We start from the raw sequence: 27,521 nt of genomic DNA, 5'->3' as shown, positions 1-27,521 counted from the left end.
TTTGGGGAAAAAAGGAACACATGGAGGGGAGGTAACTAAGGAGATGCCATGGGGAATTAGTCTTGTCAGGAACAATTGGCTTAGAGTCCCCTGACTTTGACTTGTGCCTGTTGCTGTTTGCTTGGAAGATTGCTCTTTACCTTTTGCTTTGGACCTAGCCCTTCTCTTGTGGACTGCATTTGGCCTTTTCTTCACTGTGCCTTTGGAACTACTTCTTGCCTGTTTCTTGTCCTGAGGACTGTCCTTGTTTTGTGCCTGGACTCTCCCTTGTGGATTGGGCTTGGAACCTTGGACCAAGCTTGCCCTTTGAGGGTGTTCCTACTCCGTGGGCTTTCTTTCTACTACCGGGGCTGTGTTTGGGAGAATGTGGGTGGCTGCCTGCAGGGTAGTGTGGAGGTGGACCCTTACTAGTTGTTGGAGGGCCATTGGCTGAAACATCTATTGAGAGAAATAAAGAACTCCCTAGAGGCCTGCCTTACCTTGAACACCTGGGTCATAATATCTTTGAACAACTTTGAAAAACTATATTGTACATTGCACAGCATAGGCGGCATGTTTTGGCAGGTTTTTCCACTCTTTTTTTTCCATAATAGTGCCAGCCTGAAGATGTCACATTCTAAATTAGGCATTTGCATGCAAAGTCTCTGTTCAGCTGAGGGAGAGAATTATGTGACTCTCTTTCCTGTTTATTTGAGGGGAGAGGCACTGTGTTTTGTTCAGAGATGTTAGTAACATAAATGTAAGCACATGTAATGTAAGCAGTGTTTACCCCTAGTACAAAATCCTCTGTACAGCGTGATGGGCATATAAACTGTAGCTGTCCAAAACCACTCACCCGTAAGAAATGCATATGCTCCTCAAGCTGCTAATGAGACATTTCTTGCTACTGTTTTTGTTTTTTGTTTTATATTTTTTCAAAAAAAACAACCCTTCATTGCTGTCATTCTTCCTGATTTCCACAAGTCCTAACTGTTTGTTAGCTCCACTATTTTATCTCATAAAGCCAAACTAGAAATTAACTATTAATTAAAGGTGGGGAGGAAGGAAGAAGTAAACAAATGCTTAGCGAATCAGTTGTTAACAATCAGGTCTTAGATTGGCTTGAAAGCCAAATAAAAGCAAGGGGGCAGGTGGAACCCTTAACAATGCATGAAATAAGTAGCAATAAATCTCAGTGACAGGAGATAAACTTCCTCCGTGCAAAGGCAGGGAAAATAGTGTTGATCTATACAGCTGCAGATGTGGCTCCAGGGTCTAATCTGTCCAGCTGCTTGGTATCAATTATGCCACATGGGTACTGCATTAGGGAAGATAAATAATAAACCTCTTACTCAAGGAGATAACAATGCTTGGTGATGGGAGGTTTTTTTTTCTTCAACAGCATGCCAATTCTTATTGTTCAGGAGAGTCGAGTGCTGTCAAGGGGCATGTGATGAAATAAAAGAAAAATAAATTTAAAAAAGAATCCTTTTGAGGGAGGGTCTCTTAGTTGGGAATATATCCAAGAATGGACAATTGACTTTTGTATTTATTTCCTCTTCATTTCTCAATCTGTCCCATGCCCAGTTTGAAGTCCACTTTTAAAATAAAACAAAATATGAATGTTAGACCTATATTTTTATCACCCCCTCTCTATCTATCTATCTATCTATCTATCTATCTATCTATCTATCTATCTATCTATCTATCTATCTATCTAGTTTCTACTCTGCTTTTTCTTTAAAATGCAGTTTGATTGTATTTGTTAAAAGTAATAAACCAAAATTTCAGACAAATGCAAATTTGGAGAGGGAGTGGTTAAGATGATAGCCTAGAAACTGAGAGACCATATGTTCAAGTCCTCCCTGAGGCACAAAAGCTGCCTCATCCCAATCTACCTCAATATCTTCATTGTTATTAGTCTTTTTTTAAAAAAAAAAAGTTGAAATTTTAATATTTTTGTAATCTTTACAGAGAATTTTAGTTGTTTGATCTATTAGAAACACAAACCACCTTTATCATCACCATCTTGAGTGGGTGTTTTGCTTTTTTATTTTTTATTTAATTATACTGATTGATGACCATATCAGTTTTAAAAATATAGTTCAAGACAAAATGATCTTAGTGCATGGTGGTCAAGTTCTAGTTTATTGTTCCTTATTATCACTGATATGTCTCACATTTAATATTAGTTAGAGAGCTTTCTTGTAATGTGCTGAGAACATCGTATATTGAAAATAATTGCTTTCCTGTTCTCATAAAAATTTGGGAAATGAATCTGAGGAAACGTTTACCTCATTCCCCCAATCAGCCTATAATTTTGGGGGGCTATTTAAAAAGCCAGGTTGACCACCTTCAATCTCAGGTGACTGAACCTGCATATTAGGAAATACAAAATAGAGGAAATGGAAAAAGAAATTCTGGTTAAAAAACCCATTAATTAAAAAAAAAGAATTTGGTAGTTTTGGAACCAGCAACATTTGGATTACGAGACAAAAGTTTGAGTGATAATGCGACTGTAACAATCAGATAAAAGAGGAGATTTAAAATGTAATAGAGCTGGATTGGTTACAAGTGTGTTTCTGCAATTCAAGGGATGGGTTAAACCTTTAAACTCTATGTAGCTTGGGATTGGGTACCTGAGGGATCAATTTTTTCCAAGAGTGTCTACCCACCCAACCAGATCAAGCAGAATGTGCATGCTGAAGATCCCATCAGCCAAAGAGTGTTGACTTGTGGGAACCAGAAATTCTTTTTCTGCAGTGGCCCCTCGTCTGTGGAATATCCTTGTTTCAGTGATTAGAATGACCATAACATTGATAGTCTTTTACAAGGCCCTAAAACCTTGGCTAAGGTTTCTGAGCCTGGAGCGATGAATGTGCCAAGGGCCAGTTTCTTGACTGTATTGCTAGCTGGCCAGATATTAAAATATATATTTAATTTGAATGGTTTTTTAGTGTTTTTTTAAAATGTTAAAGAGTGCAGCGGTTAGGATGCAGTATTGCAGGGCTAACTCACTGCTCACTCCAGGACTTCAAATCTCACCGGCTCAGGGTTGACTCAGCCTTCCGTTCTTCCAAAGACAATAAAATGAGGATCCCAGATTGTTGGAGGCAACATGCTAACTCTTTAAAAGGTGTTTAGAGAGGGCTGTAAACACTGTGAAGTGATATATGAGTCTAAGTGCTATTCCTATTGCTGTTGCTATTTGATTGTTTTAAAATAAAATAATGTTTTATTTTAATGTTTTTATTGTTTTAAAATGTTTTTAGTATTTTTAATTGTCATCTTTTTTATTGTCAGCTGCTCAGGATCATTGAGTGAGCTGGGAAGCTATAAAAATAAAATAAATAGATAAATAATGCTAAGCACTGAATTGCTGTGGTGAGGCTGAAAGCACGCTGAAAGAACTGAGCTAGCCTATTTATTTATTTTATTTATTTATTTGATTTGTCAATCGCTTACAAAATAATAGGTATAAGGATAAACATAGTTATGAATACAAGAAATGAGTACATATAAGAAAAATAAAAGAAACAATAGGACAGGGACGGTAGGCACATTGGTGCGCTTATTCACGCCCCCTACAGACCTCTTAGGAAAGGGGTGAGGCCAATAGTAGACAGTCTAAGGTTAAAGTTTTTGGGGTTTGGGGAAGAAACCACAGAGTCAGGTAGAGTATTCCAGACATTGACCACTCTGTTGCTGAAGTCGTTGCTGAAGCCTAGAGAAGACAAATGAATTTTTGAGCTGGAGAAAGAAAAATGTACCGAGAGGATTCTTTGAAAGTGTGCGGAGGATTGATAAAGGACAATATCTTTCCATTCCTCTTCTCCTGAGATGGTTCTCAGCCACTTCTGACAGCTTCTGAAGAGTTATGTCCAGAACTTGGATGAGAAGCAAGAAATGTTAAAGAGAAAAATCTTCCCCTTCCATCTCTTTCTGTAGGATGTAACAAGAAAGTAAGAAGGAAAGACAAACCTTGTGAACTTTGTTACCTGCGGCTTTACACTTGTTTTTAATACTACAAAATAAAAAGGATGTTGAATCTCCTAAGCAGAGGAAAAGGCTACTGCCTGTAAAATTGGTTGGAGTGAATGATAACCACTGATATAATGAGATCCAGGCTATGGAACTTGATCTGCTAATATTTAATTGACCCAGCTTCCATGCAACTCATAAAATATCCCTGGAAATTCAGTACTTGATTTAGGACAGTGGTTCCCAAAGTGGGCGGTACCACCCCCTGGGGGGCAGTGGGATGCCTTAGGGGGGCGCTAAGAGGCAAGGGGGCTGGCAGGGGGGCGCTAAGAGGCGGCAGGGGGGCACTGGAGGTGGCCCCCTCGCAGGGCGCAATTCAGGGGTGGGATTTTGCAGGTAGCTTGGCTGAATTCCTGCCCCTGGGAGTCAAAGCGCTGAAGCGCGAGTGGCGTGGGAAACTTTGACTGGGCTCTCGAGATGAGAGCGACTCTGGCCGCTTCTTTCTGCTAACAGGCAGCCAAGATATCTGCAAACTGTCAAGCGCTCCTTAAGAGAGACGATTTTGCAGATAGCTGGCCGAACTCCTGTGCAAAGAGGACCACAACGTTGTTGCACCTCACTAACACAGGGTGGGGGGTTGGGGGTAGGTGGCTCATCCCTGAAGCGCCAGCATTGCTCCAGCGACGCAACCCCGAGGATGCTACCTTTGCCTGCACCTGTCATTAAAGTGCGGCAGCCGGAGAAGCACTCCATTCAGATGCTCTGAACTTCCAATCGGCGCTGGAGGCAGTGCTGGAAGGAAAGAGGCAGTGCCCAAAGGGGCTTCCACAAAGGGGGAAGAAAACCCTCCCTCTGCTGCCGCTGCTGCTTTCGCCCCTCTCATAAACCCTGCCAGCTCCCGAGTGTCCTGTTTGCAGTCCCGCCCAAGGACGTGCCCCCTGCCCCCCCATTACGTGTCTATTAGGAGCACCCAAGCTTGGCTTCTGGAGTCCTTTGGGGCACCGGGTGTAAAACTGCATCCAGCCGGCTACTCCTTTGTCTGAAGGGGAGATTTCTGGTTCCTTGTGTTGCCATGTTTTTTTTTTCTCCCGTGGATGGTGGAGGAATCAAGAATTTCACGTATTTGTGGTGTAGGTCCATGTCACAAAATTGGAGCCTTTTGGCAAGGCTTCTTGTATTTTATATTACTGGCCCATTGCAGAGAGGTTGTTGAGAGAAAGATAAATTGTAATATAATGGCAAAATAGTTCCATTTTATTATACTGGTTGGAGAGTGGCTTCTGATAATGCATGAAATGCAAAACAGTAAATGTTTCCCCCTCCTAATCAAGGTGACAGTATTTAATACCTGAGACAATAAGCAGTAGAAATTCAACAATACAGAATGAACCATTTTATGTGACACCTCACTGTTGATACTTAGAGACAATTTTGCCTGTGAGCAGAGAGAAGCAGCCGGAGTCACTCTCATCTTTTGAGAACCCGGCCAAAGTTTCCTGTGCCACCATCAGTCAAAATTCAAATTAGTGGTCCACAGGATTTAAAATTATGAGTTTGGTGGTCCCTGAGGTCCAAAAGATTGGCAACCCCTGCATTAGGCCACACCTGCCTAGGCAAAAAATAGGTAGATAGGTTAAGGAAGGGATAGAGAGAGAGGGAAAGAGAGAGAGGGAATGGGAGAAAGAGAGAGAGGGAAAGAGAGAAAGAGGGAATGAGAGAGAAAAAGAAAGAGGGAGGGAGGAGAAAGTGAAAGGGATATGGAGGGAGGGAGGGAGATAGAGAGAGAAAGAGAAGGAAGAGACAAAGAAAAGAGAGAGAAAAGGGAACGAAAAAGGGAGAAAGGAAGAAAAAGGATAGACAAAGAAAGAGGGGAGGATGGAAGGAAGGGACAGAAAGAAAGAGAAAGAAAAAAAGAAGAAAGAAAGGGAGGGAGGGAGGAGAAAGTGAATGAGATATCTAGTCCAACCACCTGCTCCAGCAGGGTTAGAAGTGTGCGTGCGTGCGTGCGTGTGTGTGTGTGTGTGTGCATGGCTGTCAAAACTCCAAAAACAGGTCAAGTAGCTCTGAGGAGGTCAGTCATAAATTAGAACACTTACTAAGCAACTGGCCATTAAGCGAGGACCACTTATATTTGGTTTGCCAGTCACATGGCCACATGGCCACACCCACCCAGTCACATGACCACCAAACCATGCTTATCCGGTCACATGACCACCAAGCCATGCCCAGCCAGCAAGCCACGCCCAGCCAGTCACAAGCCCACAAATTAGGCCACGCCCACAGCACCAATTGTTAAGAAATTTGAATCCCACCCCTGGGTGGGGGGCACTGAGGATGAGTTTGTAGCACCAAGGGGGTGGTGGACTGAAAAAGTTTGGGAACCACTGATTTAGGACATTAGTAAGTTTAAGTTTTGAATGGAAACTTAAAAGATCAGGAGGGAAGTCAGCTGCAATTGTCTAACCCAGTGTTTCTAAACTTCAGCATGTTGGCTGAGAAATTCTGGGAGTTAATGATGTAAAGAAACATTGGTCTAAACAACATATACCTTTTGCATCAGTTCCTCCTGTATTAGATTGAAAAACAAGCAATCTTATACGCTGAAATATAGTTCTTTAACAAATTTATACCCTATGTCACCAAGATTATTTTGAGGTCCCTGGCAGTAAAATAACATAATTAGAGCATGCTGTATGATTATCTGTGTATGTACATCAAAGGAAATGACATACAGAATTGGGGTCCAAGTATGTACATTTGACTTGTCTTCTATTTCTATGAGGTCAAACTCAGAATATCATTCTAAAATGGGTTCGATGCCTCAATTTTATTTTAATTATTGTAGTCATTTTTTTTAAAAAAAAAGGAAGTTAGGATAATGCAGGAGCATGATATTTCTGGACTGTCTCTTACACAGATCACACAGGCATTCTTAGAAAATAAAAAGACACAAGTTGTGGGAATAGAAAGTTTTTTGGGAAGGGAATCAAAGTGAGTGCTTCCAATCAACTTCATTTATTTATACATATACATCATTTACACACACAATTAAAAAACTGCCATATCCCCAATGACTCTAGTTTTTCAATTTGCTTTGTGATAAATGAGTGACTTACCACATCTTCCTCTTCAGCCATTTTGTGAGAATCCCCTTAACTAATTATCAAAAACTGGCATTCTGTGGTGTTATAATCCAGGACATCATGGTTCTAAAGCTATAATAGAGTCTTACAAAACTTGCACAGAAGTTGTAATCATGAAACCTTCAAGGTTTGTAGATAAGTGGAAACTATAGCTAAACACAGGAGGGATGAGAAACATCGGGGATTGTTTTTATTAAGCTATTCATGCGTTTATTTTTCCACCTACGCATGTAATTGTAAATGGAAAAATAACACCATGAATGGTTAGATAGGAAATACTTACACTTAGAAGCAAGCTCCCTGAGGTTTAGTTCTGAGTAAATATGCAAAAGAGATTGGCTGCAGCAAGCAGGAAATTACTGGAAACTGGTGCAAAGTAATTAACTAGTTGATTAACTAGTTGAAAGAGATGATGGGATAGGCACATTATCCCGTCTAACTCATAATCATGAGTGGACATCCACCATAAATGATTCCTTTTGCTGGGTTTAGAACAATAGCATACAAACATACCAATCTAGTGGCATTAATCGATTCTCCATTTTTTTCCTTTATTTGGCCTTGGCCACTTGATGACAAGTGATATGATAAAATCCCAAGTACTGTTGGCAGAGATGGGTTCAAAAGAGGTGACCAGTCAGTAGTAATAGCAGCACAGCCAAGTAAAGGAAGAGTTGTAGGCATTTGCAACCCAATCACAACTGGAAAGCAACTACATGCAATAGGCAATAGGTACTGGTTGAGGGAATCCCCAAACTTAACCCAACATAAGTTGAAGAGCAAGCAAAACAAACAACAGTTGCAACTGGTTGAGCCAAGAGCCTATCAAATAGTTGCAAGAAAAGATCAGGTAGTTATGAGATCAGGTAGTTATCAGATAACTGCCTTGGTCCACTATTTCTGATTTGCTGCCTGAATTGTTTCCTAATTAGTGTGCATGATAGTGCACAGTCATGAGTTTGCATGATGCATTCCTCCTCCTCCAAGGTTCCTAATTACAACAAAACATGGTACTATTCAACTGATTCTAGGTACCCTTTTCCTCTATGGCAGGGGTGTCAAACTCGTGGTCCGCGGGCCGGATGCGTACCTTCTGGCCCTGGCCCTGCCTGGTTTAGCGAGGGGGAAAAGTCCCAATACATCATGTGATGCCGCCGTGATGCCACAAGTTTGACATTCCTGCTCTATGACAAATGAGTCTCTTTTACAAATAAAATAAGACAATAAAACAGCATATCCATTGAAAAGTTAAACAACTGTGTTAGGTGATAGAGATATTTGGCCACCTGGTACATGAGTCAACATCCTTTAAAAAGTAATAAGCATAAGATTTATCAGCATGAACCCTCAAATTTTAAGATGATTACAGAGATCAGATAGCTTCTCTGAAAATAACCAGTCCTAATCTGCTTAGCTTCCAAATTCAAAGATATCAGGCAGGTGATTCCCCCTATTAATATGCTTTATTCAGGGATCCTCAACCTCTGGACCATGACCCACTTCTGAGTCGACCCATTTGGAATCTGGCCATGGAAGTGGGGGCAAGAGTGCATACATCCCCACTTGCGTGCTCTCCATTTGTGCCAGCGGCAGACATGCATGTCTGCCATTCGTCCAAATGGAGTTGTGTGTGTGCTCTTGCCAGCCACTTGTTCAGAATCATCCTGTCCCCCTTCCCCAATCAGTCCACAAAGCCAGAAAGGTTGGGGAACTGTGATATGCTATATACAATGTCAATTCTATAATTCTATAAAATTATATTATTATTTAATTTTAAGTATTATTATCAGTCTAGATAATAAATAGTATTAAATAGTATTTAAATATTTAAATAGAATAGAATGCACCATTGTGCCTCCCGTCCCTGTCCTATTGTTCCCATTTATTCATACCTATTTCCTGTATTCTTACTGTTGTTTATACTTATACCTATTATCTTGTAAGCGATTGACAAATCAAATAAATAAATAAACATCAAAGGGGCTTTTCTTGCATCGTCTTTAGCTATAAAAGGCATTTCAATTTACTTTTTCCCATTCGTTTTATCGTTCCTAATGTTGTTCCTTCGTTAGAGCTTTTGCCGTACAGTTTGATGTGTGAATCGACTCTCAAACTCTGCATGATCTACAGTCACGATCCAATTTCCATATTCATAGATGTTGCTTCAAATTCGGTGATGATAATGGCATAATAGCAATTTTATCCCGAGTTGCTATATAAGGAAAGAAAAATGTAAACACGCTGCAGGATTGATGTGATCATTTTCAATATATGGAGCCACCTGCTCAAAAAAATACGGAGTTGGATGCAAAGCACACCTGTGCAAATAATCTAGTTGCAAGCAGCTTATAGTCATAAAGAAAAAGTGACCTGGACTAATTCAAATTGTATGTTCTAGTTCATAAACAAGTGCTCATTGCACCACCACCCCCCTCTCTCTCTCCCATCAATAAATTTATTTCCATTTTGTACCCGTGCCTCCTAGCCCTTGTCTGTCTAACTGAAATTGATGTCTTTTTAATTAAAGCATGGTTGATACGCCTAAACTGAAGCAGCACATTCTGAGTTTGCATGCTAGGAATACCAGATAAAGTAATTATGCTATTTGTCAGTGTCGTGATTAATGTGTGACAGCTGTTATGACAGCTGTGCCACTGTTTTGTCACAACACTGTGTTCATCCATAATAAAATTAGCTGTCTCACTCCAAGATACATGCTTGTCGCTGTTCTCCTTCAGAAGTCAACAGCAAAGGGAATCAAAGAAGGAAGACGGTGTGAACTTTGTGACAATTTAAGTAACAACCTTCCCCCTGACAATTTCCTCCATATCATTATATACATACTATTTTCTTTAAATAGTAATATTATCCTCAATTTGAGCAGTTGGATTTGGAAAAATCCAACTGCTCACTTCCAGCATGAAGCTGTCAAAGGGTGCCACCCTATCAGGGATCCAGCTAACAAGTTCCCCATATAAAAAAGGATCAACTACATAATTTGAAATTACCTTGTCAGGCAAGGCTTGAAATGTTCCCCAATGGTGGTAAATTCCCTGTTGGTGAAAATAGCAAACAGAAAAAGCAATAGATAACAGGAGCACCGGAACATAACAGTCTTTCATTTATTGCCCGTCATACTGAATGCATTAAATAAAATTCCATGGATCTTTGTTCACCTTTGTTCTCTCTAGTCAGCACCAATCTCTGCTGGGCTAGAATTAGTGCAGCAAACCTATAACAGAGACAAGTAAGCTATCAAGAACCTCTGCAGTTAATGAATACCTAGAGCCTTCAAATTGAACAGAAAAACATTTTATTCTGATCTTAAAAAAATGCTTAGTTCCAGTATATGGTGAAGTGCTTTTCAGGAGAAAATCATCCTAACTCATGGAGGGTACATACACTCTGGCTAAAACTGAATTCTGAAAGTTCAGAGGATCAGTTGGGGACATAAAGCAAAAAAAACCCCAAAAACATAGGATGCTTTTAGACTGTGATCAATAGAATAGCATATAATTCTTTATTAGCCAAGTGTGATTGAACACACAAGGAATTTGTGTGTATATTGTTTGTGTATTGTGTATTGTGAATTGTGTGTGTGCTGTGGTATAATTCTTAGGAAATATGTATGAATAGTCCTCTACTTAGACCTTACTCGAGCCCAAAATTTCCTTTGTTAAGCAAAACTGTTTTTAAAATGATTTTGCCACAGTTTACGAACTTTCTTGTCACAGTTGTTTAAGTGAATCACTGCAGGTGTTAGGTTAATAATACAGTTGCTCGTGAATCTGGCTTCCCCAATGACTTTTCTCGTCAGAAGATTGCAAAAGGTGTTGGATTGCATGATCCCAAGACACTGCAACCATCATAAATACATGCCAGTTACCAAGAGTCTGAATTTTGACTACGTGACTGTGGGGATGCTGCAAGTGTGAAAACTGGGCATGTCACTTTTTTCAGTCAGAGGTGGGCTTCAAAATTTTTAGCAAAGGGTTCTCTGCCCAGTTGCTGGGTGGGTGTGGCCTAGTCGGCCTCCTGCACCATGGTGTGTGGGGGGTGTTTTTGCCCTCCCCAGACTCCAGAGGCTTCTTTCGAGCCTCTGGGAGAGTGAAAACGGCCTCCCCGGGCTCCGGAGGCTCTGTGGAACCTGGAAATGGTCACATTTCTGGCCTTCCCAAACTTCTGGGACACCCGTTATTTGCCCTCCCTTAGCTTCCACCTGTGCCCTTCACTTACCTGCGTGCAAAACAGGCTGCTTGGGGACTCCTGGGAGGGGCAGGGTGGGGTGGTCCAGCCGGGAATGGGATTTGGGGGTTCTCCGAACTGCACAGAATCTTAGCTAGGGGCTCTCCCGAACCCCTGCGAACCCCCAGCAGCGCACCCCTGTTTTCAGTGCTTTTGTAACTTCACACAGCTACTAAATGAATGGTTTTAAGTTGAGGACTACCTGTAATGGTACATGGTAGGAATCAGATCAATACATTAAATGGGAGGGAGAGCTCCTAAATCATTTTTGCAACAAATTCCTAACATCCTGATCATTAAGTATGCCGGGATAGAAAGTTGTAATCCAACATCATTTAGCAGGAAGGCACAAGTTTTCCATCTCTGCACCAAAGAGATCTTTAGTTGGATTGTTCAATGCAATTTTGATTAACTTATTAGTTTACTGAAATTTGTACAAGGATAGTTAAAGTTAGCGAAGGCTGAAATTGCTTTGGTTTAATTCACAATTGACTTAAGAATGGTAAGCTTTTCCATTAGCGATTTGGAGAAGGGTTACTTGTTCTCTAGAAATCCTCTGCCTAGCTTATTGTCAGCAAATGCTTAGCTATAAATAATGATAAAAAATGCCAATAAGCTTATGAGGGAAAAACCTCCTATTATAAAACATTATTACTTCCCGGTATGGATATATGTATCTAGAGGGATTCCCAGGTTAATTTTTGAAAGATGTTTTAAAAAGAGTGATACATTATGAATAAATCATTAATGGTAAGGGGAACAGCCATACAAATCGATTGATTCAATCAATGGATAATTATGGATTTTTTTTTAAACCAAATATCAGGTGACATGTGATGGTGGGGTTTTTACTTTCTTTACTTTCTCTTCATTGCTGTGTGTACCTTTATTTTTCTTTGGAATCAATTTCTTTTTTCTTCCTGTAAGCACAGGCTCCACTGTTTTTAGATCAACCAAACGTTGATCCATTGGTTGCAACAGGAACTGATCCAGCAACTTATTGCTGAAACCAGATGTTTAAGGGCCTTACAAGAAAGGTCACTGTTTCACAACATTTTTTTAAAGTTTCTTATGATCTTCAAATGATATTAATTCAACAAAATACTTTTTCCCCCCAGCACTGAGAATATTGAAAAAGTGCTGGCTGTCAACTTAATTATGTTGGAAATAAAGAAAACCAAGGGAGGGACATTATGCAGGTGATATGGATTTGCCTCATTATAGTTCCATTTTGGTTTAATATCCATAACTTGGTCAATGTTGTTTTGGAAATAGTATTATGGTGTGTTTTTTTTTTTTTAAAAAAAAAATCAAATGTCATTTTGAACTATATATGCCAAAATGTACACTATATTAAAAAGTGTGGATTTTCTAAGCAATAACAACAACAAAATGGTGAAAGGAAAATGCTCTCCAAAACTTAAAAAAATTGAACTGATGATATAAGATCTCTCTGTAATGATGAACAACTCTTTATCAGTGTAAAATTCCATGCTATGTTTGGAAATTAAGCTTTTAAAATGTGTATGTTAAAGAGTGTTTGTATGTTGGTCTTAATTTTTTTAAACTTATTCTATCATTCCCTTTTCTGTGCTTTAAAAAAATAATGGGCTGTGTAGCTCTGGATGACCACCAATATTTGCTACCCACTAAGGGCTGTCTGGCTTTTTTGCAACTTAGAGATGGCAAAATTCTGGATTGCCAGATTTGTTTGTTGCCACAGTGGACATCAAAGAGTAGCTTAGCAGAGAGTCCCTTCACCTGTGGACTGTAAGGCAGCCATCCACACTGCCTTTTCTATATTGATCTTAGCACAAAGTACCATAAGGGTAGCAAATTTCTCTTGCTCCAAGAGAGCAAAATGGGGATAGCTTGCTTTTTCTTTCTTTCTTTCTTTCTTTCTTTCTTTCTTTCTTTCTTTCTTTCTTTCTTTCTTTCTTTCTTTCTTTCTTTCTTTCTTTCTTTCTTTCTTTCTTTCTTTCTTTCTTTCTTCCTTCCTTCCTTCCTTCCTTCCTTCCTTCCTTCCTTCCTTCCTTCCTTCCTTCCTTCCTTTATTATTTTTATAAACAACTCAAGGCAGTGAACATACCAAATACTCCTTTCTCTTCCTATTTTTCCCACAACAACAACCCTATAATATGAGTTGCTCTGACAGTGTCTCCTGGTTTCTACCCTTCTCCCTAAACCACTAGACTAAATTGGCATATGGTCAGCTGACCATTCAAACCATATCTTTCTATGCTGGAAAATAACAGCCTTAAATGTATTAAAACAACCAGTCTGTTTTTTAGATTGGCTATTTATTGTATCAGATAATTTGCATTTTGGTAAATGCATACATTAAAAGAGACAAAATTGTTTAGTTTGCAAACAAGCATAATCTGTTCTCTCACACTTCTTGTGTTTTATATAATGGTATTACAGAAATTTGTAATTATGTGGTTTGGAATATAAATTGAGCCATCTTGGTTGCAATATAAACAAAGCATTGTTCCACTTACAGAGAAACCTATTTGGCTATTATTTGTGAATGCTTTTAAAGGTCATATTCTTTTCTTGCAAAATACTAAAAAAGAGAAAAAAAGGTCTATGCTGAAAAAGATATACCAATGTCTGCAAATATCTCCTCCAAGTAATATCTATGTCTAAAACTGGGTAGAATGTGTTTTCTGTTATCTATTGTGCATATTTTACACATTGGGCATATGTTATGTTTGTCCATAACACATATACATACATCACGATGAAACCACACACACTTACTAAATTGAATATCTTCAATCCATAACACTAGAATCAGTTATCTTATTATATATCTGTTATCTTGTGTTTATATAATTTTACTGCCCTTGTAGTCACATGATGCTTCTAATGTCTTCATACAGAGCTCTAGTGTTAAAATACGAATAGATGATATCATGTCTGGCCAACATCCACGTAGTATTACATGAACAGATTTCCACTCAAACAAGCCTAGTGCAACTTTCCAATTGGCTGTGAAGGACGCTGCACAGAAAACAGTCCAGGAAAATGACCGCCATTCCACTGATGATTTCCCCCCCTACTGATAAAAGCAAAGCACAATGTGATGTAAAAATTAAGGCATTGGACCAAGACTGTTTAAGTCTATCTTCAGCCATGCTTTGCAAGTCAGCATGCATTTTTCCATGGGCATATTTGTACTGTGGTGAAGGAGAAGTAGGGAAAGCTTTAAAGCAGCTGGCTGATTGGAAGCACAAAGAAACCCTGAGGTTGCAAATCAGACAATAGGAAACGAGGAATCTCTCTCCAAGGTTAGGCAAAAACGGTTTCTGCTTCCAACTCTGCATGGAAATATCTGAAATGCTTTTACAATCTGAGACAACCAACCACACGTTTCTGGCAACATCTACAAGTAGTTTGATCAAAGGTTCTGAGGAAGATAAATCAGGTAGGGTGAATGCTGAATGCTGAAGAACAGTAAGAAGACTATGTCCTTGCAAGCTGCTATAGTCAAGTAACACTAATGTTATAGATCTTGGAATCAGTGGTGAAATGCTACCAGTTTGGCCCAGTTCACCTGAACCGGTAGCAAAAATTGCTACCGGTTCAGCCAACTGGTAGTAAACAAAAAAGCTCCGACGATCAGCTGAAAGCAGAAAGAAGAGAAAAGCACAGGATTGGCCCTCCCACCTGCCCCTGTGATTTTCTGTTCTTTATTCTCTTGGATAATTGGCGTGGCAGACCCTCAGCTGGTGTTTGGAAAACTGTGCAAGCGCAGTGCACGATCACTGAGTCTGTAGAGAAACTGGTAGAATCCCACCACTGCCCGGAATGGTTTCCAACAGATTTCTGGGTACAATTCCAAGATACCCCCCCAGGGTGACCTCCTTCAACCAGATCCAACCCCTGCAGTGTATGTAACCTGTAAGAAACTGTTAATGGTTTCCTACTTATGTGAGAGGAGCTTCTGGTCTCCAATTTGTGGAATAGGCTGCTTCTAGATGTTAAGTTAGCAGCCCCTGTCAAAGTGTGACTTTTCTGGAAAACAGGTAATGTGTTGGGGAATACGTAATGCCACATATGGTGCAATCTATTCTCTGTCATTTTTTTAGCGCTTTAAGTGATTCATTGTTGTTTTATATAGGCTTAATTATTTATGTTTACACCATTACTAAATTGTTACTAACTGCTTCAGGACTAGGGTGACACAAAATACATATAAATAAATAATTTAAAATCTGAGCTGGGTATGCAAAGATGGAGGAGAATATGTATAGCTCAGGGTTAAAATGAAGGATTGTTGGTTGTTTTCCTGCAGATGTTTCATTACCCAAACTAGGTAACATCAACAGTGCTAATAGGAGTGGGATTTGCTCTCATTTGATATTTTATTGGCTTGCCCTGTCAGTGCTGAATCTGTATCCATGGACTGAGACAACATTTTCTGGTGCAAAAGGATAATCAAGGGAAAAACTTTAAAAGAAAAAAATACCAAAATGCCAGATTGCTACTTTTTACGTTATTAATATACAAATATGTCTTAAAAACCATCAAGGAATATATTTTTCAAAGAACAAGAAAAATATTTTCCCAGAAGCAATTTGTAGCTAATCTTTGTTACCAATTTTAATGTAGTAAGAAGAAATAAAAGGGTTGTTACATCATGTATACAGTATAGGAACAGGTCTCATCAGAAAGAAAGAGAGACAATCCAAATTAAATTGGGGCGCACGCACGGGGGACAAGCGTGAGCGTGCAAGGATGCACATACATGTCCGGGGATACATGCGCATTGCATACTTTGGGCACTCAGTGCCGAAAAGGTTAGCCATCACTACCCTATACCATTTCAGACAAATGGTTGTCCAATCTCTTCTTAAACACTTTGGAGGATGTTGATTTGTATGCTATGGTAATGCCATGTGTTGGTGGTTTATGAAAATTAATTAATTGTTTCTGAATATTAATTGAATAAATAATTATTTATAGGCTTCCACTACCACTGTGACAAATGGGACAGATCTTCCTTTCAGGGATAGTAAAAAAAGAAATAAAAGGTTTATATATAGGTTTGAAAGAAGTAGGAAAAAAATTCCACCTTATGTTATTTGCTTGCTTGTTTGCTTGTGCATATATGAATTTGTTATCAAAGCATTAACCTTTCATAATTGTCCTTTGTAGTTGAGATTGTTAAATTAGATACTAGCCTTTTAATCATCTGCCTATATACTTCTTCTTTATGAGTCCTTTTCTAATTAACTAGGCCTGATTTCTAGAAATTATACTCACCACTTGACCTGTCCCCAGTGACCATATGTAGTCTTTCCAGGGGCATATTTCAGTGATCATTTTCATCCTGTCCCTCTAGCTTTTCAGTTATCCTCCCCTCCTAACTTTGCTAAGCTAACAACACACACACACACACACACACACACACACACACACACAAACACACGTACTATTATATGGTGGTATAATTCCACACTGATACTGGGGTCTTACTCCCTGATTCTTGATGTTTCTTTCACAGACATAGAAATATATATTGATCTTCTGTTCTTTATTACTGTTTTCTGTTTGTTTCATTGTTTTAATATGTTATACGTGCCTTGAGTTTCTTGGATAATTGAAATGGCTTATAAATTGAACGATTCAATAGCTAAATAATGAGTTAGCCAGAAATTGATCTGAAGAAAATTTACTCTTAGCTGGAAGTAAGGAGGGAGTCCTTTTACTTTAGGTGACTGGAAAAAATGATGACATGTACACTACTACAGTGGTCCCCAACCTTTCTGGCTTGGTGGCCCTACTGGGGTGGGGGGGGGGAGGAGAAGGGATAGTTCCCTATGAGTGGCAGGTGGGCACACGCAAATGCACACAACTCCATTTATGTGAGCAGTGGGCATGTGTGGCCGCCACTCGCATGAGGGCAGCCTTGTGCCCGCGCATTTGCCTGCTGCTTGCATGGCCTGGTTCTGAACAGGCCGCCGCCCAGTAGAGGGGCTACGGCCCGGAGGTTGGGGACCGTTGCATTACTAAACCTATCAAAAAATCCACCAGAAAAAGTAGGAAGTGTAGGCAAAGCAAACTAGTAACTTAAAAAAAAACACCTTGTATTTATGCTAGGCTTTCAATTAGCAACTTTCTACTCACAAGATAAGAGTGATATCCATTGCAATTTTATGAGATTCATATTCATATTATGAGCTCTGATAGATATTAGAAAGAAACAGGGCAAAAGAAAGATTATTTTTAAACACTCCTTCTTGTGTCTGCATCTACAGGATGAGCATTTTGGGGAAAGATACACGCCTTTTAATAGCGGGCTGGACTTTGGACTAAATATCTTGCAAGCTGTTGTCAATCAGGCCAGAATTTTCTTAACCCAGTTTAGAATCAAGCCAGCACAAGTACAAAACAGGAAAGACTGATATGGTTACTTGTGGTACAATAAAGTCAAGTTGAATGTGGATTTTAAAATTCAAATTTTTTAGACTTGATCTACTGAGAATTTGGAATAAGGTATAAGATAAAACTGTCTCTTAAAATTCATGATTGTCACCCTAAGATGCTTTTTAAAAAATTCTTTCTTCCCTATCTTATGCTTAATAGTATGAATTAGACAGTTACCTAGGTGGGCTCAGAAGAATACAGGTAGTCCTCTACTTACAACAGTTCATTTAGTGACCATTAAAAGTTACAATGGCGCTGAAAAAAGTGACTTATGACCATTTTTCTCACGACTGTTGTAGCATTCCCATAGTCACGTCACGTGTTCAAAATTCAAACACTTGGCAACTGGTTCCTATTTATGACCATTTCTGTGTCATGTGGTCATGTGATCACCTTTTGTGACCTTTTGACAAGAAAAGTCAGGAGATTGCCAAAGGTGATTGCAAGCAAAATCAACAGGGATCCCAGATTCACTTAACAAATCATGTTACGAACTTAACAACTGCAGTGAGTCGCTAACAACTGTGACAAGAAAGGTCATAAAATGGGGCAAAACTCACTTAACAAATGTCTCACTTAGCAACATAAATTTTGGGTTCAATTGTGGTTGTAAGTTGAGGACTACTTATATAATCATCAGGCTCATAACATATCTTTGAGAAAAAAAGGGTGAATGTTTTTTGTTTTGATTATTGCCTGCCTTGTGGTATCTTTCTTCCTCTCTTCCAAAAAATATTCCAACATGCTGATATGATAGGTTGAAGTCTGATTTTTAAGTTTGCTTGACCAAGTGGATCAAAAGATCAGTCTGTGGGCCATATATTTTATTGTGCAGTGTACTTTCTGTATCTCTGTGTTGTTTGTTTTAATCTGACATAGTTCTATTGCAGAGGACAAAGAACATCCCTGCTTAAACTGATCTTCATTCTTTGAAGCGTATTGTGTTTTGTACACTAAAGATAAAACTCTGGGATAATCTTGCTCTGTTGGATGATCAATTTCCTACTGTTCGTTTGTGTGCATGTGGTCATGGGGTCATGTTAAAAGGACTTTCTCTCTTTAAGGGCAGGACATAATGTTCCACTGCAGGTTGTAGTGTCATATTTACCAGGTCAGGATGCAATATATCTTTATAGACCCTGCTGTCATTCACAGATTGATAGCTTTGAAAATCAAGGGAGAGTGTGGACTGTGGTTGACAATTTTCTGAGTTTGTTTCAAATATCTGAGGTTTGCATTAAATACAACTCTCTGCGATGAACTGTAAATAGAGAGGCACATTCAGTAGAGATTTGTTAAAAAACAGAATTCCCACCCTTCCCTCTCCTGCCTTCCCTTCCCTTTCTCTTTTTGTTTTGTTTCAGTTTGTTTCCTTCCCTTCCCTTCCCTTCCCTCCATTTCCTTTCCTTTCCTTTCCTTTCCTTTCCTTCCCTTTCCTTCCTTCCCTTCCCTTTTTAAATTATATATTAACCAAAAAGGTAAACAGAATAAAATGGGCAATAAAATATTAATGGAAGATGTAGAGGAATTGTCTTGTGCTGCACTTAAAACGGCCTGAATGATTGAGCTGTGAATTGCTCTCCCTTAGGTATTGAAATATTCATCAGTATTTAATAAATGTTCGTATGCGTAGCTATTCCTGTTTACATTACAGCACTCGTAGAAGAGTGCTTACTAAAGAAAACATTATAATGGAAGGTGAACTTTTCTGTACAATGAGTCATCTTAAATTATACAGCCAGTAGAGGAGACAGGGAGAATTCTCTGAACTGACAAATGAGAAGCTCGGCTAACTTAAGAGCATCTTTTGTAAAGGGAACTGGCATTGGATGGTTGAGAGGACTTTATGGCTCCAAAACTCTTTGGAAGCTTTTAAAAGATTCATCTTGTTTGCATTTTAAAGATATTTACTCTTCCCTACCGGATGCTGAAGCCTTGTTCTTGAAATTGCTTGAGACTGGAGTGTGATTACTGGAAACATCCCCTCCCTGACCATATATATGGAAGAAAATATGTAAGTAAGTTAGTGATAGCAGAAGTGATTTTGCCCGTGTCCTTCCATATCTCTTGTGCAAAGAACAAACAAGCAAATCAAATAAGAAAAAGAGAGCATGCACCGCCCTGCGTTTACTCAAGTTTGTGAATATGGCAGAAGGGCCTTTAGAAAGGGTCTTGGGCACCAGTGAGTCATCCCTGTCCTGCTCTCTATGTTATACCTCCTTGGAAGACTTTCTCTTTGAGAACAAAGAGAAAAGGAAACCCTATGTCAGAATTTCCTCTTCAAAAGCCCTCTAACTTCAAAAATGGAGCTGCATATATTTGCTCTGTTTTGAAATATTGTCCTAGGATCACCAATAGGGCCACCATTTCAGTTCTGGAAGTTTGTTTCTAGCTTCCCCCCTCCCCCCCCCAAAAAAGAAGGAAATATGTATTTTTATAAAATAGATGCATTTTCCACTGCCTATCACCAAGTGCCTTTATGATCAAAACTGATGTTAAATTCATTAGTAGATGAAAGCCAAAGATGGATTATGTTCTCAGAACCATCACTGAACATCTTCTTTCAGTAGGATTGGAAGTGGGTGATACTTCTGCATACCTCTGCCTCCTGTCTCCCAGGGCTTGGGGGATACTTCGTGTCAACTTGGGGTTTTGCATAGGTAGAGGCTGTAGGTGAAGGAGGAGATAGAAAAATCCTTTATTCGGACATAAGCCTTTTGGGTATGATTCTGAAATCCAGGCTATGAGGACTGTTCTGTTCTTTCTTCCTTCTCTCCTAAAGGAGCTCAGGCAATTACAAATTGTTCTTTCTTCTCTGTGAAAAAGGCAGGCTGAAAAATAACCCCATTAGGCAGGGGTGCTTTGCGCGCACGCAGAGTGTTTGCTACTGACCTTCTTCAGCAATCCCTGTGTGTTAACCAGCTGATGTGCAGCAATCCGTTTTGTTGTGTGAATCAGCTGAGCTTGGAAAACAGGATATAGAGCAAAGCCTAGAATCCAGGCAGGCGGGTAAACCCAACAGCTGATTGTCGGAGCAAACCAAAGCGGTTTGCTCCCAGCTGATCCTTAGCGCTATCGGTTCACCCGAACCGGGCTGAACGGGTAGAATCCCACCCCTGCCATTAGGTAGTACACTTTGTATTAGAGCAAGAACTTGAATCTAAAATTCTGGAAAACTAATCCAATATTATAAAGAATAAAACCAAAATAAAGATAAAAGCCAATAGCAAATGAATACTATGGGGTACGAAAAATTGTCAGATTGGTGAGTATAAAATGCTTAATAAATCTAGGCTGCTGATTTACAGGGCAGAGTTCCACATATCTGCTCTACCTTTAGTAACTGTGCTTGAACCATTAAGCCAGGCAGAATCCAGAAAAAGTTAGCCATTAGAGATAAGATAAGATTAAGAGAGATCAGTGGATCTGATTTTCCTTTTTCTTCCTAGAATTCCTTCCAGCCTTCTCTATCCATTCCTGAGAGTTTCAGAAGTGTCAACACCTAACGTATGGCTATGTTTGTATTAAACATCATGCGCCACCAAGATCTTCATTATTCCTTGCTTACAAACAAATACATTTAGGGGACAGAATAACTTTGCAAGCCTGTCAAACAAGATATCAAGGAATTGTTAGATTAGGTCACGTGCCCCCAATTCACATGCAATATATTGTCATAATTTCATCATAAGGAGATCCTAATGTTTAAAGCGTACAGGTAACATTTAAAAAGTCTCAGCTGTGATTGTTTTATATAGGATCCATTTTTTAAAAAAATACAGCCCAATACTCTCTCTGTGTATGTAAGAGAGAGAGAGTTTCTCAACTGAAAGGATCATATATTTGCTTGACCCAATAATTTTTGCTAATTGCTAATGATTATTCTGAGCTCATCTTTTCAGGATACCCTTGAAAGGTGTTTTCTTTTGGCCAATAAAATCAACCTGCTCACACAAATGCACTGGCTTTTTTTTAGGATTCACAAAATTATTATAAAAGAATCAAATCCTCATTTGAAGCTGAGATCTTGTGCAGTTGCTATATTGGGCAAGGCACCCAATTAAAGATAATGGGATCTACTTCTATGAAATCATTCATCGCAAGTAATTTCAGGCAAAGATAGTTATATACATTAAAATGTCTGCTGATAGGATAACATCTGTATAATCTACCCTCTTTCTGATTTACAACACATCTTTATAATACTATAAATTGTTTGAAATAACAAGTGAAAGTATGTCATTTTGACACAATGGATCTGTGCAATCTTCCAATTTCTCCACCCTGGGTTTTAAATATATACTCATTGGTGTGGACTCAAACAGGGACATATTCAAGATGAGGTTAAACATGCTGCTTTGTGTACATGTTTTCACAGCTGCAGAGAAGCTATGACTAGGTTGGAAGCATAGCATATCTATTTAACTCATTCCTGTCCGAAAAACTACAGGAAGTCATATGGAGTTTCATTTTCATTTCCCCTTGTAGTGGATACATGCAGGAATATTTTGTCTTTCCTTCTACAATTGCCTCTTGAGCAAAGCTTTCTTTCCTTCCCATGCAGCTTGTTGTTTATTTTAAGGCAGAATAAGATTTCAAAATGCTTCATTTTGATGGAAGGTTCTATTGATTTTACATGCAGATAGCAATTGTTTCTCTCTACCCCATCAAGATTTAATTCCTTTTTTGTACAAGTAGCCTTCCTTCGCTCTTTCGACTTTGTTTCATGTTGTTGCCAAACACTTACCTTTTTCCCTTTTGGCTATCCCTTTTAATTCCTTTCTTCCTCTTCTATACATTATTAACACTGGCACTGAATTATTTACAGCAACTCTGTAAAATATCATTAGTGACTTTCACGAGGGAGCTGTCCAATGATGGAAGGCTGGGTTAAACCAAGCCAACAACAGAATGAAACACGATAAAAGAGAACTGGAATACAGCTTTTGGGATGCCAGTATATTGGGGGAGCATCTTTGTTCTGATGAGGCCAAGCTCGCCTCTCCATGGTTTTTTCCTACTACTTCCGGTGGGAATTTGTTCCCTTGTCGCTTCCCTCCATATAATATATTGTCAGTATTGTCCCTTTTCCATAACATTTATTCTAAAGGAAAGGCTGTTCTCCCAGGAAATGGAGTCCCTAATATCCTTTTCCACTTTTAGCTAGGCATAATTACCACTTCCTCTCTTATAATTTCCAAATCATTTTTCAGATTTCTTTTATTTATATCCTACCTTTATTTAGAAGGTAGATCCTTTAGAAGGCCAGGTCTTGAAGATGAAACTCAAATACTTTGGCCAACTAATGAGAAGGAAGAACTCATTGGAGAAGAGCCTAATAATGGGAAAGATTGAGGGCAATAGAAGAAGGGGGCGATAGAGAATGAGGTGGATGGATGGAGTCACTGAAGCAGTAGGCGTGAGCTTAAATGGACTCCAGGGGATGGTAGAGAACAGGAAGGCCTGGAGGAAGGCCTGGGGTCACAATGAGTCAGACACAACTAGCAACTAGCAACAATCTTTATTATTTGTATAAATCCCTCAAGGTGAGGAATATATCTTCCACCTCTATTTCCCCTACAAAAACAACCCTGTGAGGAGGATTGAGCTGATTGAGGGTGACTGGTCCAAACTCATCCAGTTAACTTTCATAACTAAGATGGGACTTGAACTCACAGTCTCCTGGCACCTTAACCACTAGTCCAAGCTGGCTAAGAAGAGACATAAATTATCCGTAACCTACTACTTGGCCTCTTCACATCACTCATACAATGCCTTCCCAACTCAGAATTTCAACACACCTTTCTCTAGTGTGATTCTAAGTTATGCCAAAGATTTCTTGTTTTTCCCCTGTAAATTTTATTTGAGTTTTCACAAAAAGAAAAGAAATACAAATAAAACATCTTTTTTGAAAGCAGCATAATCTCGGGTTCCATTTCTTCGTACAGACGCAAATTCAGGTTCATGCTCATTTTTATATTCTATTCCATATCTTATTACTATTTTACATTTTCTACATAGCTTCTCCCCTCTTTTATTTTCTCAATTTTATTTTATTTATTTCATCTCAATTCAAATCATTATATTTATATTTTTTTGTCTGTCCTGTTTCAATTGTCTATTATCTTTTCTCATTAAACAAAATTTCTCCTGTAGTTACTGATTGGAGTATGACGCCTTTATATCTTTCCCCTAAAGTTGTAACACTCAATATAATACATAACTTCCATTCGGATTCTGCTTGGTACATTCTTAAAATACAACCGTATTCTTGAAAAAAAAGAAAAAAATTATTATAAATGTATATAATTAAAACAACATTCCATTCCAATTCAATTCAATCATTAATATTAATATTCATTAAAGTCTTAACATTTTTCACGTTACTTTTCAATTAAATATCATACTTCTATGGGAACTGTTATGCCAAAGATTTCTGATTGAATTATTTTTGTCCACATCTATTCTAAATACAGTATTTAGCAGGCAAGGAACCAAGTGTTTATTTAGTGATTTTTAAAATTGATTTGTTGCCACATTATACCTTACTGTGCTTTCCCATGGGACAAATAATGTTTCCAAATGCAACTTTGATTAGACAAACAACAGACATTTTAACTTAGTATATTGCTTCATATTTTTCTAACTCAATTCTTCATTAGCAATAAGGGAGAAGACTATTGAGTTCACATATTCATTCTTTACCTAACTCGCACTTCCCATATGAAAACATTTACCAAAATACATTCTTTCTTTCTTTCTTTTCCAAATTTTGCCGTGGAATTCCCTAATGAAAAACTGAATACAAAAAGTGCATGTACTGGAAGAGAGAACAGCTTCAGCAAACCCAAGTTTGAACAGATTTGATCAGAAATGATCAAGCATTGTTGAATTAAGGCCTAAGATATTTTACCACTAGGAAATTATTTGCAGATTTTTCCTAAGATCTTAGATTTTGCAGATGCTTTGTTTCATAATTACTTCCTTAATCCTCCTTTATTTAAGTAGAAATCTTGCCCATTAAATTTTGTCCCCATGATGTCCATCTGATCCAGTTAAAGTTCTTGTCCCAATGAAGACATTTTCAAACCTGCATGAAGAAAACAGTGCCTCCATCCACTGATGTATTACCCTTTGTGTGTTTAACCGCTGTTCCCCAGCCATTCATGGTTCCAAGCCTAATAAGGAAAGAATTTTCTGCTTCTGAGAACTGCAAAAAAAAAAAAAAAAAAGCACTATGCTCGGTGCCCACTGGCAGCATTAATAAAAAATAAAATGAAAAATGCAATCTGATTAAATTATGTCAACCTTTTCTTATGGCAATGGAGCTTAAATAAGCAAACACAAGCAGTGCAGAAAATCATTATTGGTTTATTAAAGATCAGAATTCAATATCTTGGTGAGCGAAAAGCTTATGCACTAACATACTCCACTGTTTAACTTCCCTGAGTTAAAGGAAGCAAACACGGTGGCAGTGAGAGAAGTTTTGTCAGGACAATGACATTTAACCACAGCCTTGCTAAATAGCACAAAAAGAGGTTACATTAGGATGACACCAAAGAGTTTAAAAGTGTATACTTTAGCTTTCAGGCAGCTATTTTGCATCAATGATAGAAACATGCAAGAAAATCCTTCTTTCAAAGAATTCAAAGTAGGTTGGGAAGTTGGATCTTTGAAGAATATTTGTCATGAAAGTTACATGCAACTGCCAAAACCGTATGTCTTTAAGAATCAACTGTGAGGGATTTATTTATTTAGCATTTGGCAATGTACATTACTTGGAAAATACAATGCTACTGCAGAGTCATAGTTTGGCTGCCAATTTGCTTGCTCATGTTCATGTGCTTCCCAAGATCCACCACAGGAGAGTGATCTCCTTCCTACAGCATCACCCAAGGCCCTATCCCTTCACCAAAGCCACATCACAAACAGGTGTTATAACTAAGAAGGTTCAGCTCTGGCAGGATTCTGATTGCCCGTATGAAGCATTCATCATCCCATAGAAGTGGTACCTATTTATCTACTTGCATAGCACATGTTTTCGAACTGCTAAGTGAGCAGAAGCTGAAGTGTGTGATGGGAGCTCATCACACCACACAGTGCTGGGACTTGAACCATTGGAGCCAAGACCATCTCCAGAATCATTAAGCCACTGAGCCATTATGCCTTTAATTGTGAGGGAACTGCAGGAGAAGACTCTCAAGATTGTCCAGTTGGTCAGTGTGGGAAACAGGATGGCATACAGGGCAGACTGTATCAGCATCATGGATGCATTCCATCCACAGGTAAGTATGAAAATCTCCTTCTAACTGACCTCAGTTCAGGATGACTACAGGGACAGGTGATCATTGCTTAATGAGCATTCATTCAGAGGCTGTTTGAATTTACAATGAAGTTGAACAAAGAGACTTATAACTAGTCCTTGAAGTTATGACCATTGCAGTGTCCTCGAGGTTATTTGATTATGATCCAGGTGGTTGATGTCTGGCTCCCAATTATGATGTCTCAGGATCCTGAAGTTACATGATCACCATTTGTGATGTTCATTGGTGGCTTCCAACAAGCAAAATCGATTGAAAGAGGTCACCTGATAAGAGGTCACAAATAGCAAGCATGTTGCATGTAATGACATCATTGGATTTGCTTAATGACAGCAATCATGGTGTGATGTTGCATTTTATTGAGTTTTCTAAGCAGTTTTGCAAAAGTAATTTGCCATTGTCTTTTCCTGACATTCTCCCCCCCCCCCAAATATTTGGTCTATTAAACGGTTCTGATATTTCTGGGATGGATGGATGGATGGATGGATGGGTGTGTCTTTCTTCCACATACTAACCAGGCTTTATATCTGATTAGATTCCAAGCTCAAAATCAAGCAAATGTACGCAGGAAAATAATTGTGGCTCTCAGGGAGAGAAAACCCTGCCAAAATTATTCCAATAGGCAATATATGTTCCAAGGGTAACCAGTGCTATTCCTATTGCCATGTTCACCCTGTAGTCTATTATTCCCCATGAGCTTTCTTACAAAAATCCCAGGGGAAAAAAGGCTTGGTTCTTTCCAAGCTATTTTCTGGGGGGAAAAAAAAGTGTCTCCCAGTTTTCCCATTCTTAGCTTCTCCCCAGAAATATGAATTTGTGAGTGAAGAAAAACCACAGGAGAAAAATGTAAATATGCGATTCTCTCTCCATTCCACCAAGAGTGATAGAAAAGGCTCTGTGGTCTTGTATTTCCTTCTTGGTAGTTTTAAATATTGGTGAACACCATTTGCTTGAAATTAATTTACCTGTACATGATGACAAGGTTTTTTTTTTGCATAGGCTCTAGTGAGAACAGTACAACTGGAAAACTACAATGGATTACTTGATCAATGGACTGTTCCCTCACTTCACTATGCCTGAGAATCCTGAAATAAAACCAATTCATGTTTTCATTTATATTTCCCCCCTCCCCAAAAAGGAAGAAAAAAAAACCCCAACCAAATCTGTTCACAACAAATGTTACTATTTAAAATTAGATCTGAGGCTGGGTCCTGCTACATGGAAGAGACCCTGAATATGTTTCTACTCAGCACATTTGTAGGAAGGACTTAATTTTTAGAGCCCCCCCGGCTGCCTTTTGCTGGTCACACTATTATTTCTTGTGTTGTTCTCGAGAAATTTGCCAATCTTTCAGAACAGATTTTCAGGGAGAATAGCAGACTGCAAGAGGAAGGGGGAATAGTGACTATGCCAAAGC

The sequence above is a fragment of the Notechis scutatus genome, chromosome 2 (assembly GCF_049901735.1).
Source record: "Notechis scutatus isolate UNSWTSFEM ecotype Mainland chromosome 2, rNotScu1.2, whole genome shotgun sequence".
NCBI lineage: Eukaryota > Metazoa > Chordata > Lepidosauria > Squamata > Elapidae > Notechis > Notechis scutatus.
This window is presented reverse-complemented; position numbering follows the sequence as displayed.